At 40.4% G+C, this 13,085-nt stretch overlaps 1 protein-coding gene across 3 annotated transcripts in view; it reads left to right on the forward strand.

Moving 5' to 3' along the window:
- The window catches only part of usp22 (ubiquitin specific peptidase 22), a 99,294-nt gene that overhangs the window by 33,213 nt on the left and 52,996 nt on the right, over positions 1-13,085 (forward strand). The gene's annotated exons all lie outside the window — the stretch shown is intronic.

Raw genomic sequence — 13,085 nt, forward strand, 5'->3', positions numbered from 1 at the left:
GCCCACCACAAAATTGGAGGAACAGCACCTCATATTTCGCTTGTGTAGTTTACACCCCAGCAGTATGAACATTGGGATCGGGTACTAAATTACAAGGCAGAAATGTTTTGGTTGTCAGTATTTTAAATACAATTTTGGTTCTATTAATTCAACACATTTCCCGTGAATACCATTTTAGATTAGTACTTTACATACCTCCTTTTAAAGAGCGCACTAATCCTTCGTGTAGGATGGGACTGCAGATGTTTATTTGCACCGAAGATACACAAAATGCTGGAGTAACTAAGCGGGTCAGGCAGCATCTCGGGAGAAAAGGAATAGGTGACATTTCAGGTTGAGAACCTTCTTCAGACCTGCTAATCCTTTGATGTTTTGCATCTAATGTTGATTGCAGCCAGCAAGAATTTTGTTTTGCAGGTACAAATCTCTTTTTTTCTATGAACAAACTTCCTTTTGGTCAAACAAATTTCAAAGCTTAATTGAACAGTGCAGACTAGTTCTTTGACTTCAGTCACACACATCAATACCAACTTGTTTTGGACCACCCATATTGAAGCAATGGCCAAGAAATCACACCAACACCTCTACTTCCTTAGAAGGCTGAGGAAGTTCGGCCTGTCCCCAACAACTTTTACCAACTTCTACAGATGCACCGTAGAAAGCATTTTATTGGGATGCATTACAACATGGTTAGGGAACAGCTCCAGTCTTGCAACAGACTGCAAGAATATTGCAGAGAATTGTATACACCCTCCCTTCCATTGACCTCATTTACACTTCAATCTGCCTCGGCAAGGCCGCCCGTATATTCAAGGAATAGTCTCATCCTGATCACTCCCTCTTCTCTTTCCCCCCCTCCCATCAGGCAATAGGTACAGAAGTATGAAAAAATATACCTCTGACTATCTTTAATTGGACTTTACTTGACTTTATCTTGCACTAAATGTTATTCCGTTATCCTGTATTTGTATAATGTGGATGGCTCGATTGTAATCACATATAGTCTTTCCACTGACTGGTTCGCATGGAACAAAAGCTTTTCACAGTACCTAAATTAAATCATTGGCTGGCCTGTCAGTTTCATTTTATTTCCCTTTGCATCCATTTTAATTTGCCATTTTGCAAGTAAGCTTCAACGATGTGGCCTGCTTTCATTGGGCCCTACAGGATAGACTGTAATACTGGCATTTTATTCCAGATCTTGTGCAGTAGAGAGGCTGTGACAGAAAAACATCTATTTAAAATAACATTCCTCATTAAGTATGGTGGAGTGATGGAAGTTAAGGCAGCGTGAGCCATAACATTGAAGTGGATGAAGATGTACGATTGACCACTTCCTGTGACATTTTACCTTACCCTTTCATTTTGTGACTGGATCACTAGCACTATAAATCCTTACTAGGTAACTTTGCAATAATATCCTGCTGCATCTAAATAGCTAGTAATGTCATATATTTGCTCTTAGAATTTACTCATGGCTAGTTGCTTGTAATTGCCAATTGAGTGTTAAGTCCATTCAAGTAAGGCATCATCTTGGGGAGAGAGAGGAACAGCATTTTGTATTATGGATTAATGAACTGCCAAAAGTGTCTGATGAAAGAACATTGACCTGAAATAAAACAGTACAGCACCCTTCTGCCCATAATATTTCTCTCTGCAGAGATTCTGCTGCTCAGTATTTCCAGCACTTTGCTTTTATTTTAGATTTCCATAATTGATTATCAAAAATATTCTGTTCTTTATCTTTTGTAAAACTAGCCGTATTCTCCAATTCTGCCACTAGAGGCTCTCGATGAACTACGCAGATTGGAATGAAAACGTTTGAAAAGAACACCACGATGTGCCTGCATGTTACAAGGCGTGTATAGTGTGATGTTAGCTAAGGTTCAACACTGACTTTCAATTCCTGTTGCTGGATTGTCAATTAAAAACAAATGGCATTCCAAATTCTGTTCCTCCTGCCTTGTTCAATGTAAATTTTAAATCCTCAGCCAGACTTTGGATGCAACTTTTAGTCTATGTATCCCATAATTTATATTGCAATCATGAATAGTTTGGGATTTTATACCACAATTGCACTTTTTGCTTTGCTGTTTTGCCTTGCAGCTTTGAAATGCAGATCGTTGTTTTGTATATTGTTCAATTCTTTCATTGTTATGAGGGTTTCGAGGATGAGATGGGTATAAAAGTCTATGCCAATTGATAAAATAAAAGGCAAGTCTTCATTACAAATAAATACATTCTTGCTGATTGTAATTATAACTCGAGTTCCCTGACTCAGTGTTAATTTTTTTTTGTGGCAGTCATAACTACACTTTGAGATCAGATTAGTATTATTGTCGTGTACACTATTGTGTTATGGATATCATGTTGTCAGGAAGCTCACATGAGTAAATGGTATGCATACAATTATGATAAATACTACATTAATACAACAGACACGAGACTGCAAATGCTGGAATATTAAGTAAAAACAAAGTCCTGGAGAAATTCGGACAGCGTTTGTGGAGGGAATGGACAGTTGACGTTTCAGGACCCTTCATATTGATGGAGTAGATGTGAGAAAGCAGAGTCAAAATTGCAGAATGGTGCAGTATTGCAGTGTAAAACCTGGGTAGTGCAGTAGAATATTAAATTACAAATGGAATAACTGAATGAGTTAAAGTTAAGAATAAGAGTAGGTGGCAGCAACTCTTCGTTCACTCGTGTGTCAGACGATGTTCTGCTACATCTGTGCCTCTGCGGAGATTGTCCGCAGTGCATGCCTCTCCACCGCAAGGCAAGAGGTGGGCCATTGTCTGTACCTCTCCACAGTTGCACTTGTCAGAGTTCGAGAAGTTCCTCTTCTTCAGGTTGAGTCTGCAACATCCCACTCCAGTGCGGAGGCTGTTTAGAGCTTTCCAGGTAGTATAAGACAGGTGGTGTCCTGCTGCCATCTGCTGTTTGATTTTGGTGCCTGGTACGGTTGGCTCTAGTTCCATGAAGCTGTTCCGACTCTTCAGGCGTTTCTTGGCATGTTGGTAATTGTGCAAGGGGTGGCGGGGGTCTGTGTCCGCATTGAAACGTTCTACTGCAGTTGCCCGATCGCGTTTTTGAGATGCTTCGTCGATGCCTGCCAGCTCGTACAGATGTTCAACCTTTGTCGGCATCAGGCATCCTGTAGTTTCCCTGCAGGCAGTGTTCAATGCAGAGTCCACATTGCGTGCATGTTTAGAGCGGCTCCAGACGGGGCTTGTATATTCTGCCACTGAGAAACAGAGTGCCAGGGCTGCAGTGCGGATTGTTGTTGGGTCACTTCCAAATGAGCTGTTTGCCAATTTTTCGATGACATTGTTCCAGGTGTTGACCTGTGCCTTGGTTTTCTCAACATCTTGGCGATATGATAACGTGCGATCGAGGACCACACCTAGGTACTTTGGAGTTTTGCAGTGTTCCAACAGGACATCATTCCATCACACTTGCAGTTGAAAGCTGTGCTTTCCACCTCTGGACCCAACTCTGGTAATGGGGTGTGAAAGGTTCATACGTGATAGGTGATATCCTGGGGGAAGAAACTGTATTTAAATCTGCATGTCTTGACCAGGTGGCAGGAATCCTTGACAATTCCTATCAAGGATGGTAATTTCCTTCCATCCAGTCCATCTTCACTGTGTGTTGCAGTAGCTTTCCTGATACGACACAAAGTAAAGATGGACTGGATGGAAGGGGTTGACAAGTCTAAGATGGATTGGACTGTGTTCACCACTCTCTGCAGGTTCAGGCAGTGAAGGGTAGAGCATTGCCATACAAGACTGAGATGCATCCCATCACAATAGTTTCTACATCAAATGTGGTGAAGCTCGAGAGAATCTTTGTGGACATGTTGAATCTTCTCTGGTGTCGAACAAAGTAAATAGGCTGATGTGGTTTCTTGATCATTCCATCATTAGGAAGGGATCAGGTTAGGTATAGGTGAATTAAGTTTGGGCTGACCTGGCTCAACCCAGCTGAAGTCTAAAACATACGTTTGGTGTCTGGTTGAGTAAGAACATTAAAAAAAAATTGAAATAGCAGTAGGTTTAAGTTTGCAGATGGCCCGAAGATTGATGTTGTTGCAGACAATGAAGATTATTGAAGGCGACAGCAGGATGTAGATTGATGAATAGTGTTGTAGGTGGAATTTAATCCTAACAAGTACGAGGTAGAAGTGAATTGGTGTTAAGGCGCACAATAAATGTTAGGACACTAAAGAATGTTGATAAAGAGCGATTTCTTGGGTTTCAAGTCCATAAATTAGGTCTGCAACTGCCTGGGTGGTATGTACACGGCGGTCATGATGATGGAGATGAATTCCCCTGGGAGGTAGAAGAAGGGGCGGCACTTCACCATGAGGTGCTCCAGGTATGGAAAGCAATAGTTGGACAGGACTGTGACATCTGAGCACCACAAAGAAATGTTAAAGAAAAGAAAGAAAGGAAAAAGGAAGAGGAGGAGCCCAAGGGCTGAGGGAAAGCTGAGAAGGGGAGGAGACAGCAAGGGCTACCGGAAATGGGAGAATTCAATGTTTATGTCACTAGGGTGTAGACTGCCCAAGCGGAACATGAGGTGCTCTTCCCCCAATTTCCGGTGGTGCTCACTCTGGCCATGGAGGAGGCCCAGGACAGAGAGGTCGGATTCGGAATGGGAGGGGGAGTTTAAGTGCTGAGCCACTGGGAGGTCAGGTTGGTTAATGCGGACTGAGCGGAGGTGTTCGGCGAAACGATTGCCAAGCCTACGCTTGGTCTCACCGATGTAGATCAGCTGACATCTAGAGTAGCGGATGCCACAGATGAGGTTGGAGGAGATGCAGGTGAACCTCTGTCGCACCTGGAACGACTGCTTGGGTCCTTGATCATATTTTTTCGCCACCTCCAACGTGACCCCACCACTCGCCACATGTCCCTGACCCAAAACATCACCTATCTGTGTTCTCCAGAGATGCCTGGCCTGCTGAGTTACTCTAGCACTTTGTGTTTTGTGCATTAAGCTGCATCTGCAGTTCTTTGTTTTAACCTAATTTTAACGTGATTCCAAATTGTGTAAAATCTGACTTGTGTAAGGGTTTATGGAACTAAGCCCAGGGAGTGTCTGTAATGAATCCTTAAGTGCACGTTTCCTTGAAGTCACTGCTGCAGCCTTTTGCCCTTCACGTTCACTCCAGATCCCAATGGAAATAACCACTTTATGCACTGTTTCCCTAAATTGTGACCTTCGCCTCCATTAAATTACCTTTTAAATGCACATCACAGTCCAAACTTTTATCGCACCAGCAAGGGCCTTCATGTCATTCGATAGCGTTGTTGTTAAAAATAATGTAGTACCATGTTGAGCAGAGAGCAACATATCCTCTCTTTTTGAATCTCTGTAGCATTGTAAAGGAAGATTGCTTTCTTAAAGTGGCCTGGTTCCATTAACCTAGATGCGTTTTTTCCTCATTTACAATTGTATGCTTTTATGTTGCCTTTGCACCATGTACTCTATTTAAATCTATAACTATCCTCCTTGCTGTTTACCACACTTTCAAGGCGTGGTCTCTGAATGCCCCAAAATTGTTATATGATCAAGAAAATCATATTGAACCTAGGGGAAATCACAACATGCCTCGCAGTCTGAAAATTATTGATTCATGACAAATCAATTTGTTTTAAGCTAATTTTTATTCAACACTGCTGCCACCTTTTCTTTAAATTTTAAACTGTTTTGCATTGTAACTCCATTGTGCATACATATCACATAAAGGGTGGTGGGTGTATGGAAAGCTGCTGGAGGAGGTAGTTGAGGTAGGTACTATCACAACGTTTAAGAAACATTTAGACAGATGCATGGTTAGGACAGGTTTAGAGGGATATGGGTTAAACGCGGGCAGGTGGGGCTAGTGTAGATGGGACATATTGGTTGGTGTGGGCAAGTTGGGCTGAAGGACCTGTTTCCACATTCACTGCATGACTATCATGGAACAAAACTTTTTATGTTGGGTACCACATTATTATCAAATTCAAGATCCATTTTACCTACTTTTAAAGATGGATGTGCAGTTATATATTTCTGTTACATCAGTTCCACTGCGGAAATAGATTGTGCAATCTAAGTTCTCTGTTTACCACAATATGTAAATTTACACATTAATTTTGGCATTAGATATGTTTTCTTAGTCCTGCATTTAATTGTCTCCAATAGCTGCTCAGTTATCCTGAATCTACTTTTTTACATGTCAGTTAATTCTGGTCCAGTTTACTTTCATCCTGCTGAAATTAGCTAGTTTCTAAATGATTTTATCTTTAGTTTCTTCCTTTGTCCAATTTTCTTTTTCATTATTTCCCAATTTCATAGTTCCTTCGTTCAAATTACTTTTTGTTTGGTTTATCTAGAAACAGCTAGACCGGCTATTTTTTGTGTCTCCTCATTAAATAAAGTATTCAGGACTGATTGCAAGGACCACTGACCATTTTGCCTACAAATGTTTGTCTAGTTAACTCGTGGTGAACCCATGATGTCCCTATTTTTGCGATAGTTTCTGTACATTTTATACATCTTCCGATTGGCCCATGAGCAAACTGATGCTGTTCAGGAACATCATTTCAATCATTTGAACCATCTGAACTCTTCAAAAGCAGCACTGCAATTGTCACTCCAATGCCCCAAGGTGTTCATTTGCCCATGCTTTAATAGCCTAGCTGTGTGTTCTTTTGCTTTAATGATTGGGAACATGGGCAAAACAAGTGCTGATTTTGCTAAAGAGAACCAGATCATATGTGGCTCCAGTTTTTAATTTTGTGTACAGATAATGCTGCAATTCATGTCTGTGTCTTGTCTTCATTTTAACTACTCTTTATGGATTGTGATTTGCCTTTTGAATATGTTTCTCCCACTCCCCAATTTCATACTTGTTTACCCTTTCCATAGCCATACTTGTCTTGATTTCTCCAGTGGTCAATTTATTATATTGGCATGGACTTTTGTTTTGCCTAATCGACTTTATTTTCTTATTGATTATTGCTGGCTTGCTGTAAATCGTAAATTGTTAATTACCTTAAACTTATTGTTACCCTTCATAATTGAGGTAAATGCCAAACTGAAACTATGCAATGACCCCATATTTTTAAAATCACCTATCATTAGTAATCTGTTATTTTTGCCATTACCTCTTTTGTTTTGTTGATACTTTCTAATGGCTTGTCTATTTGCACATTTGGCTAGCTCTGGTTACCTAATGCAAACTTGGCAGGGTCTGAAGCTATTGGGTTTATATATTGAAAGATTATGTCATTACAAGAATTAGATTGGGTCTATAAGCAACTGCATCTAGTTTGTGGATCTGGAGACCTGACAGATTGGAACATAAGAAATAGCAGGAAGTATGTCATTTGGCTTTTCGTGCCTGCGTTGCTGTGGCTGATAATTTATTTTAATTCCCAGTAGCACTCTCCAACACTGAACCACTTAAATTCCAGGCATTCTTCCTTTTCCTCACATCTCCTGTCGGGTAGAAGATACAAAAGCTTGAAATCACATACTGTCGATTCAGGAACAGCTTCTTCCCTACTGATATCGGACCACTGACTGGTCCTCGCATAGCTAAGGTGCACTCCTGATCTCCCAACCTATCTCGTTGTGACTATTGATCTTTTCTTTCTGTACTTTCACTCTAGCTGTAATATTACCTTCTGAACTCTGGTATTTTTCTCTTTGCACATACCCGTTGTACCTTGTGTGCCTCGATTGTACTCATGGTATGATTTGACTGGGTATCACACAAACCATAACAATAAACCAATATCAATTGCTGTGATATTTTCGTTCTGTGTAGAAATCTTCAAAGGATAAATGTCAATATATAGTTGCCCAATGGACCATTCTTCCTAATTGCTTCTTGTGTGTTAACTTTCACTGACTAGTGTCGAAGGACACCAAGGACCCTCTGAAAATTTAAGTTCTTAATCTAAAAATCTTAAATTCTAAGCCTTTTTAATTTTTATTATATGTAAAAGTGGCCAAATTCACATTTGTTTCACGTGGCTGTCATCTGCCAGTCATTTAGCCTGCTGGGTCTTCTGGAAGTCACTCTGTATACTCCCCACAATTCAAAATGACACTAACTTTGTATCATTAGCAAACTTAAATTTCCTGGTCCAATTTATTTGCACAGAGTAAACATCTTTTTTGTTTAGTTTAGTTTGTTGTCACGTGGACGGAGGTACAGTGAAAAGCTTTTGTTCCATGCTAACTAGTCAGCGGAAAAACAATACATGATTACAATCGAGCCATTCACAGTGTACAGACACATGATAATGGGAATAATGCCCTAACATTAGTGCCCTCCTGTGGTCCACAATAGCAAAACCTCCTTTCTGGATTTGTTTATTCCTGCTGCTTTCTGATGGCAATCGCCAATCCACGGCAGAATATCACCCTAATTCCATGTGTTCTAATTTTGACAAATCTGATTCGTTGTGTTTGGGCATTTAAATGTGGGTTATCTGCTCATTTCTTGTCAGAACAGATCTCTACACTTGGGTTGTATAATGTTAATTAATCGTTACGTGTTCACAAGTTGTAATGGAATGATTTTGCATTTCACTGCACCTGAGATCTATTTGTCACCATCTTTCCTGCTGGAGTATCAAATTCTACCTATTTTTCACTGTTAATTGAGTTTTCAATTTGGAGTCTTTAGAACATTTCAAATTGACTTTTGTCATTGGGCTTTGCTAGATTCAGCTGGGCATTTCATGTTGTGAGATGACATTGCAGCTCAAGCCATTCCCATTCTTGTCCAATGCTCAGAATGGCAAAGTGGGAATAGAGAACAATCTAGATGTTTGGGATAATTCTGGTACAGGTCTAATCTTGATTTTAAAAGTTCAGAGAAGCTCTAACGATCCTAGTCTGTAGCTCTCAAATTACACGTTGAATAAATCTACTGACCTTACTACGGCTTTTCGAACAATGTGTGTCTATCATATACATTGTAAAAAATATAAATAAATATCATGCCTAAACAACAAATTGTTGTGGGACTGAATCTTATTTTTACTCTTTTTACCATAACAGTACAGCAGCAAAATAAGTGCTCACTAAGTATTTTGACTTGAAGAGTCAGCATTTGCATTGTAAATAATCCATTAAGTTTGCAATCAATACTCATCAACTAGAGATGTACAATCTGCTGTAAAACTGATGGGCAAATGGGTTTTTGGCATGGCAGTCAAGTCAATGCTGTGCACTGCTGCAGTATTGGTTATGTTGTTTTCCACATTACTGCAGTGCCTGGTGCATTGCAGCGAATAGAATGACACTGGAATAGCTCAGTACACTTATAAAGCAGTTGTCTCATTTGTGTTTAGTATTATGGTTGGGTTTTTGGTACAAACAAATTATAAGAATGTCTTTTGCACACTGAAACAAAATAAGTATTTAAAACTGCAGACCCCAAATTTCTATAATATCACAAAAGATTTAAATACAGCTAAAAAAAAAAGACATAGTTGCTTTGATATTAAGTATGAATTTCTGAATCGGTACTCCTATTGATTTTTCTAACAGTGCTTGTATATGATCTTTTAGAGCTTTAATTTCTAAAGTTCTCTTCATTTATAGGTATCGCATTTTTTTCTGGATTTTACAAAGTGTGTTTACTGCAAATGAAGCATTTAAAAAAACATATTTCCTCGTATAATGTAGGAAATGTAACTACTAATTTATAAATGACAAACGTCTACAAAGAGCAGCAAAGAAGGAATGTACAGTATTTTCCCAGTGATGCATGGCAAATATTAGCTGGATCAAAAGTGATCATTTTGCTCACTTCAGACAATACAAAAAAATCTTTACCACTAATTGAGAGTGAATAAGGAATAAGGCCGAGCATCACAACTAAAATATGGTAACTGCAATGGCCAAGTATTTCCCTATAGGAACTGGGATCTGGGGGGACAGGTTTAGATTTCAATCACATTTTTCTTTTGTTCTGAGAGATGAGATGGAGGCAGAAACTAAAGCTACGGTATATGTCTGTGCAAGGACAGTGCTTGCTCATGTTAACATCATTATATTGGGGGGGCCGAGTGAAGGCAACTTATTTTGTACTTATTTTGCTTGCCTTCTCATCTCCAGTATATTGGTCAATCAAGTGCTAAATACTTTCAAATAAAGTGTGCAAATTAGTATATTAAGATTGTTCTGGAGTGAACAGGTTGTCTTTAACTAAAACAATTATAAATATTTATCTTTTTGGCTTTGCAATAAAATATAGAAAGTGGTTTTCTGCCATGTTTATGGAGATTCTGCTGCATATGATCTGGATGTTTGCTGCAAGTTTTTGCCTTGTCATTGGCTTCATGGTGCCCAATGACAGAAAATTGGGAAATAAATATTATAAATAAGCAACTGTAACTTTGAGACTACAGCATTTGTGTGCAAATTCTAAATTGGTTGTTACAGGTTGCACAGAGAAATACTAAAACATAATCTGAAAACCAGCCAATGCTTTCTAGGTCTTCCTTTGCCCTCATCAAGGGAAAATAGGTCATTGATTCCTCATTAGAATGTTCTTGCCCTGCCACCTATCCCCCACCATTCTACTGATTTATTTCAAATAGTCCAAAATTCAATGATCCTGCCCTTGCACCACTTTTGAGCTAGTAAATCGAGGCTGAAACGTAGAAGCACATTGTAAAAACATCTACAGTTAGGAAAAAAAGAAAGGGTTAGGCAGGATAATTAAAAATGGGCAATAACAAAATAGTCTGTTGATTCAAGGATCTAGTGCAAATGTGGAAGTGGAATAAACCGGTACTGTCAAACAAATACTTTGGACAAGAATAGTGTCTTAAGATATGGTCATGGAAATAGTGGATACTCTATTTATCATATGAAATTCTATAGATTCTGGCACGTTTCCTGCACATGGAGAGTCTCAAATGTGAACCCACAAAACAAGGAAGGCAAGAGAAAGCGGGAACTACTCGCTTGTCTTGGTGAGAACACAGCTAGAAACCTGCATACGACTTTGTTATCCTTAGGAATGATGCAACTGCTACAGAGGGAGTGAAATGAAAATACTCTACATTTGCTTGGAGATCCGTCACTTGAGGACAGATTGAGAAGTAGAGGCCATTTATTTTGCAGAAGAAAGATGCGTGTCAAGGTCTTAGAGAGCAATTTAGTATACATGGTGAAGGATGATTCCAGGCTAAGTCATCCAGAGCTAGATTCCGGAATATCAAAATAAGATAATTTGGGACAGAGATAACACATTTATTTTGGAGGTTCATCACTGCTTGTATTCAAAGTAGACTCTACCCCAGTTTAATTTTCTGGATATTAAAGGGCTATAGAGATAAGGCATAAGGAGTTTGATGTGGCCCTCGTGGCTAAAGGGATCAGGGGGTATGGAGAGAAGGCAGGTACGGGATACTGAGTTGGATGATCAGCCATGATCATATTGATGGCGGTGCAGGCTCGAAGGGCCGAATGGCCTACTCCTGCACCTATTTTCTATGAATCTATGAATAAAATGGAGTTGTTGGGGAAGATCAGTTGTATTCAATGGAAGCAAATTTGAAAGTCTGTATTATGCATATTCCTGCTATTATTTTCTTGAAAATTCATAATTGTTTCAATACCTTGCACTCAACTGAGATTACTTACCTTGACTTTAATGTAGAATCATCAAGCTCCTTCCACAATACACATATTGTTTTTGCTGTGTGTAGGGAACCAATAATTTCTGGTTGATTTTCTTCACCTCTCTCCATTGCCATCGCCAACCTCTTGGTCTGAATTTTTTTTTTTAATTGAAAACATTATCTACTACTACACTTGGCAGTCCTATGGACCTTTTTTCTTCTGTTGATTGGTCAACGGGCAGGAAGCAGGGATAAGGGGATTATTTTCAGCTTGACAACCTGGTGACCAGTGAGTTCAGTGCTGAGACATCAGCTGTTTATATTACTTCGTTAATGACTTGGAATTAGCCAGATTTTGTAAATTACCAAACAAAGTAGTGAGACGAAAAATGCTGGAGAAACTCAGCGGATGAGGCAGCATATATGGAGCAAAGGAAATAGGCGACGTTTCGGGTCGAGACCCTTCTTCAGACTGATGTGGGGGGGTGTAAACTACCCAAGCAAAATATGAGGTGCTGCTCCTCCAATTTACGGTGGACCTCACTCTGGCCATGGAGGAGGTCGAGGACAAAGGTCGGATTCGGAATGGGAGGGGGAGTTGAAGTGCTGAGCCACCGGGAAATCAGGTTGGTTATTGAGAACCAAGCGGAGGTGTTGGGCGTAGCGATCGCCAAGCCTACGCTTAGTCTCACCGATGTAGAGCAGCTGACACCAGGAGCAGTGAATGCAATAGATGAGGTTGGAGGAGGTGCAGGTGAACCTCTGCCACACCTGGAAACACTGCTTGGGTCCTTGGATGGTGTCGAGGGGGGAGGTAAAGCGACAAGTGTGGCATTTCCTGCGGGTGCAAGGGAAAGTGCCAGAAGAGGGGGTAGTTTGGGTGGGAAGGGACAAATTGACCAGGGAGTTACAGAGGGAGCCTTCTCTGCGGAAAGCCGAAAGGGGAGGAGATGGGAAGATGTGGCCAGTTGAGGGATCCCGTTGGAGTTGGCGATAATGTTGGAGGTTTATTTGTTGTACATGACGGCTGGTAGGGTGGAAGGTGAGGACAAGGAGACAAGGAGGACTCTGCCCTTGTTACGACTGGGGGGGGGGGGGGGGGGGGGGGGGGGGGGAGTAAGAACAGAGTTACGACGTATAGAAGAGACCGTGGTGAGAGCCTCATCTATAGTAGAAGAGAGGAAGCCCCGTTCCCTAAAGAATGAGGACATCTCCGATGCCCTGGTTTGGAACACCTCATCCTGGGTGCAGATGCGGTGTAGACGGATGAATTGGGAGTAGGGGATGGAGGCCTTGCAGGAAATGGAGGAAAAGTAGCAAAAATCTGCATGAAGCTCCAAGAGCTTTGTGCACCGTGCTAGAAGTGCATTTGTTATTTACATTTAATTAGTAATCTGAAATGCATCCTTGTGTGTACCTTTGAGTTTCTCCAATAATATA

This window comes from Leucoraja erinacea, chromosome 20 (genome assembly GCF_028641065.1).
Source record: "Leucoraja erinacea ecotype New England chromosome 20, Leri_hhj_1, whole genome shotgun sequence".
Lineage (NCBI taxonomy): Eukaryota > Metazoa > Chordata > Chondrichthyes > Rajiformes > Rajidae > Leucoraja > Leucoraja erinaceus.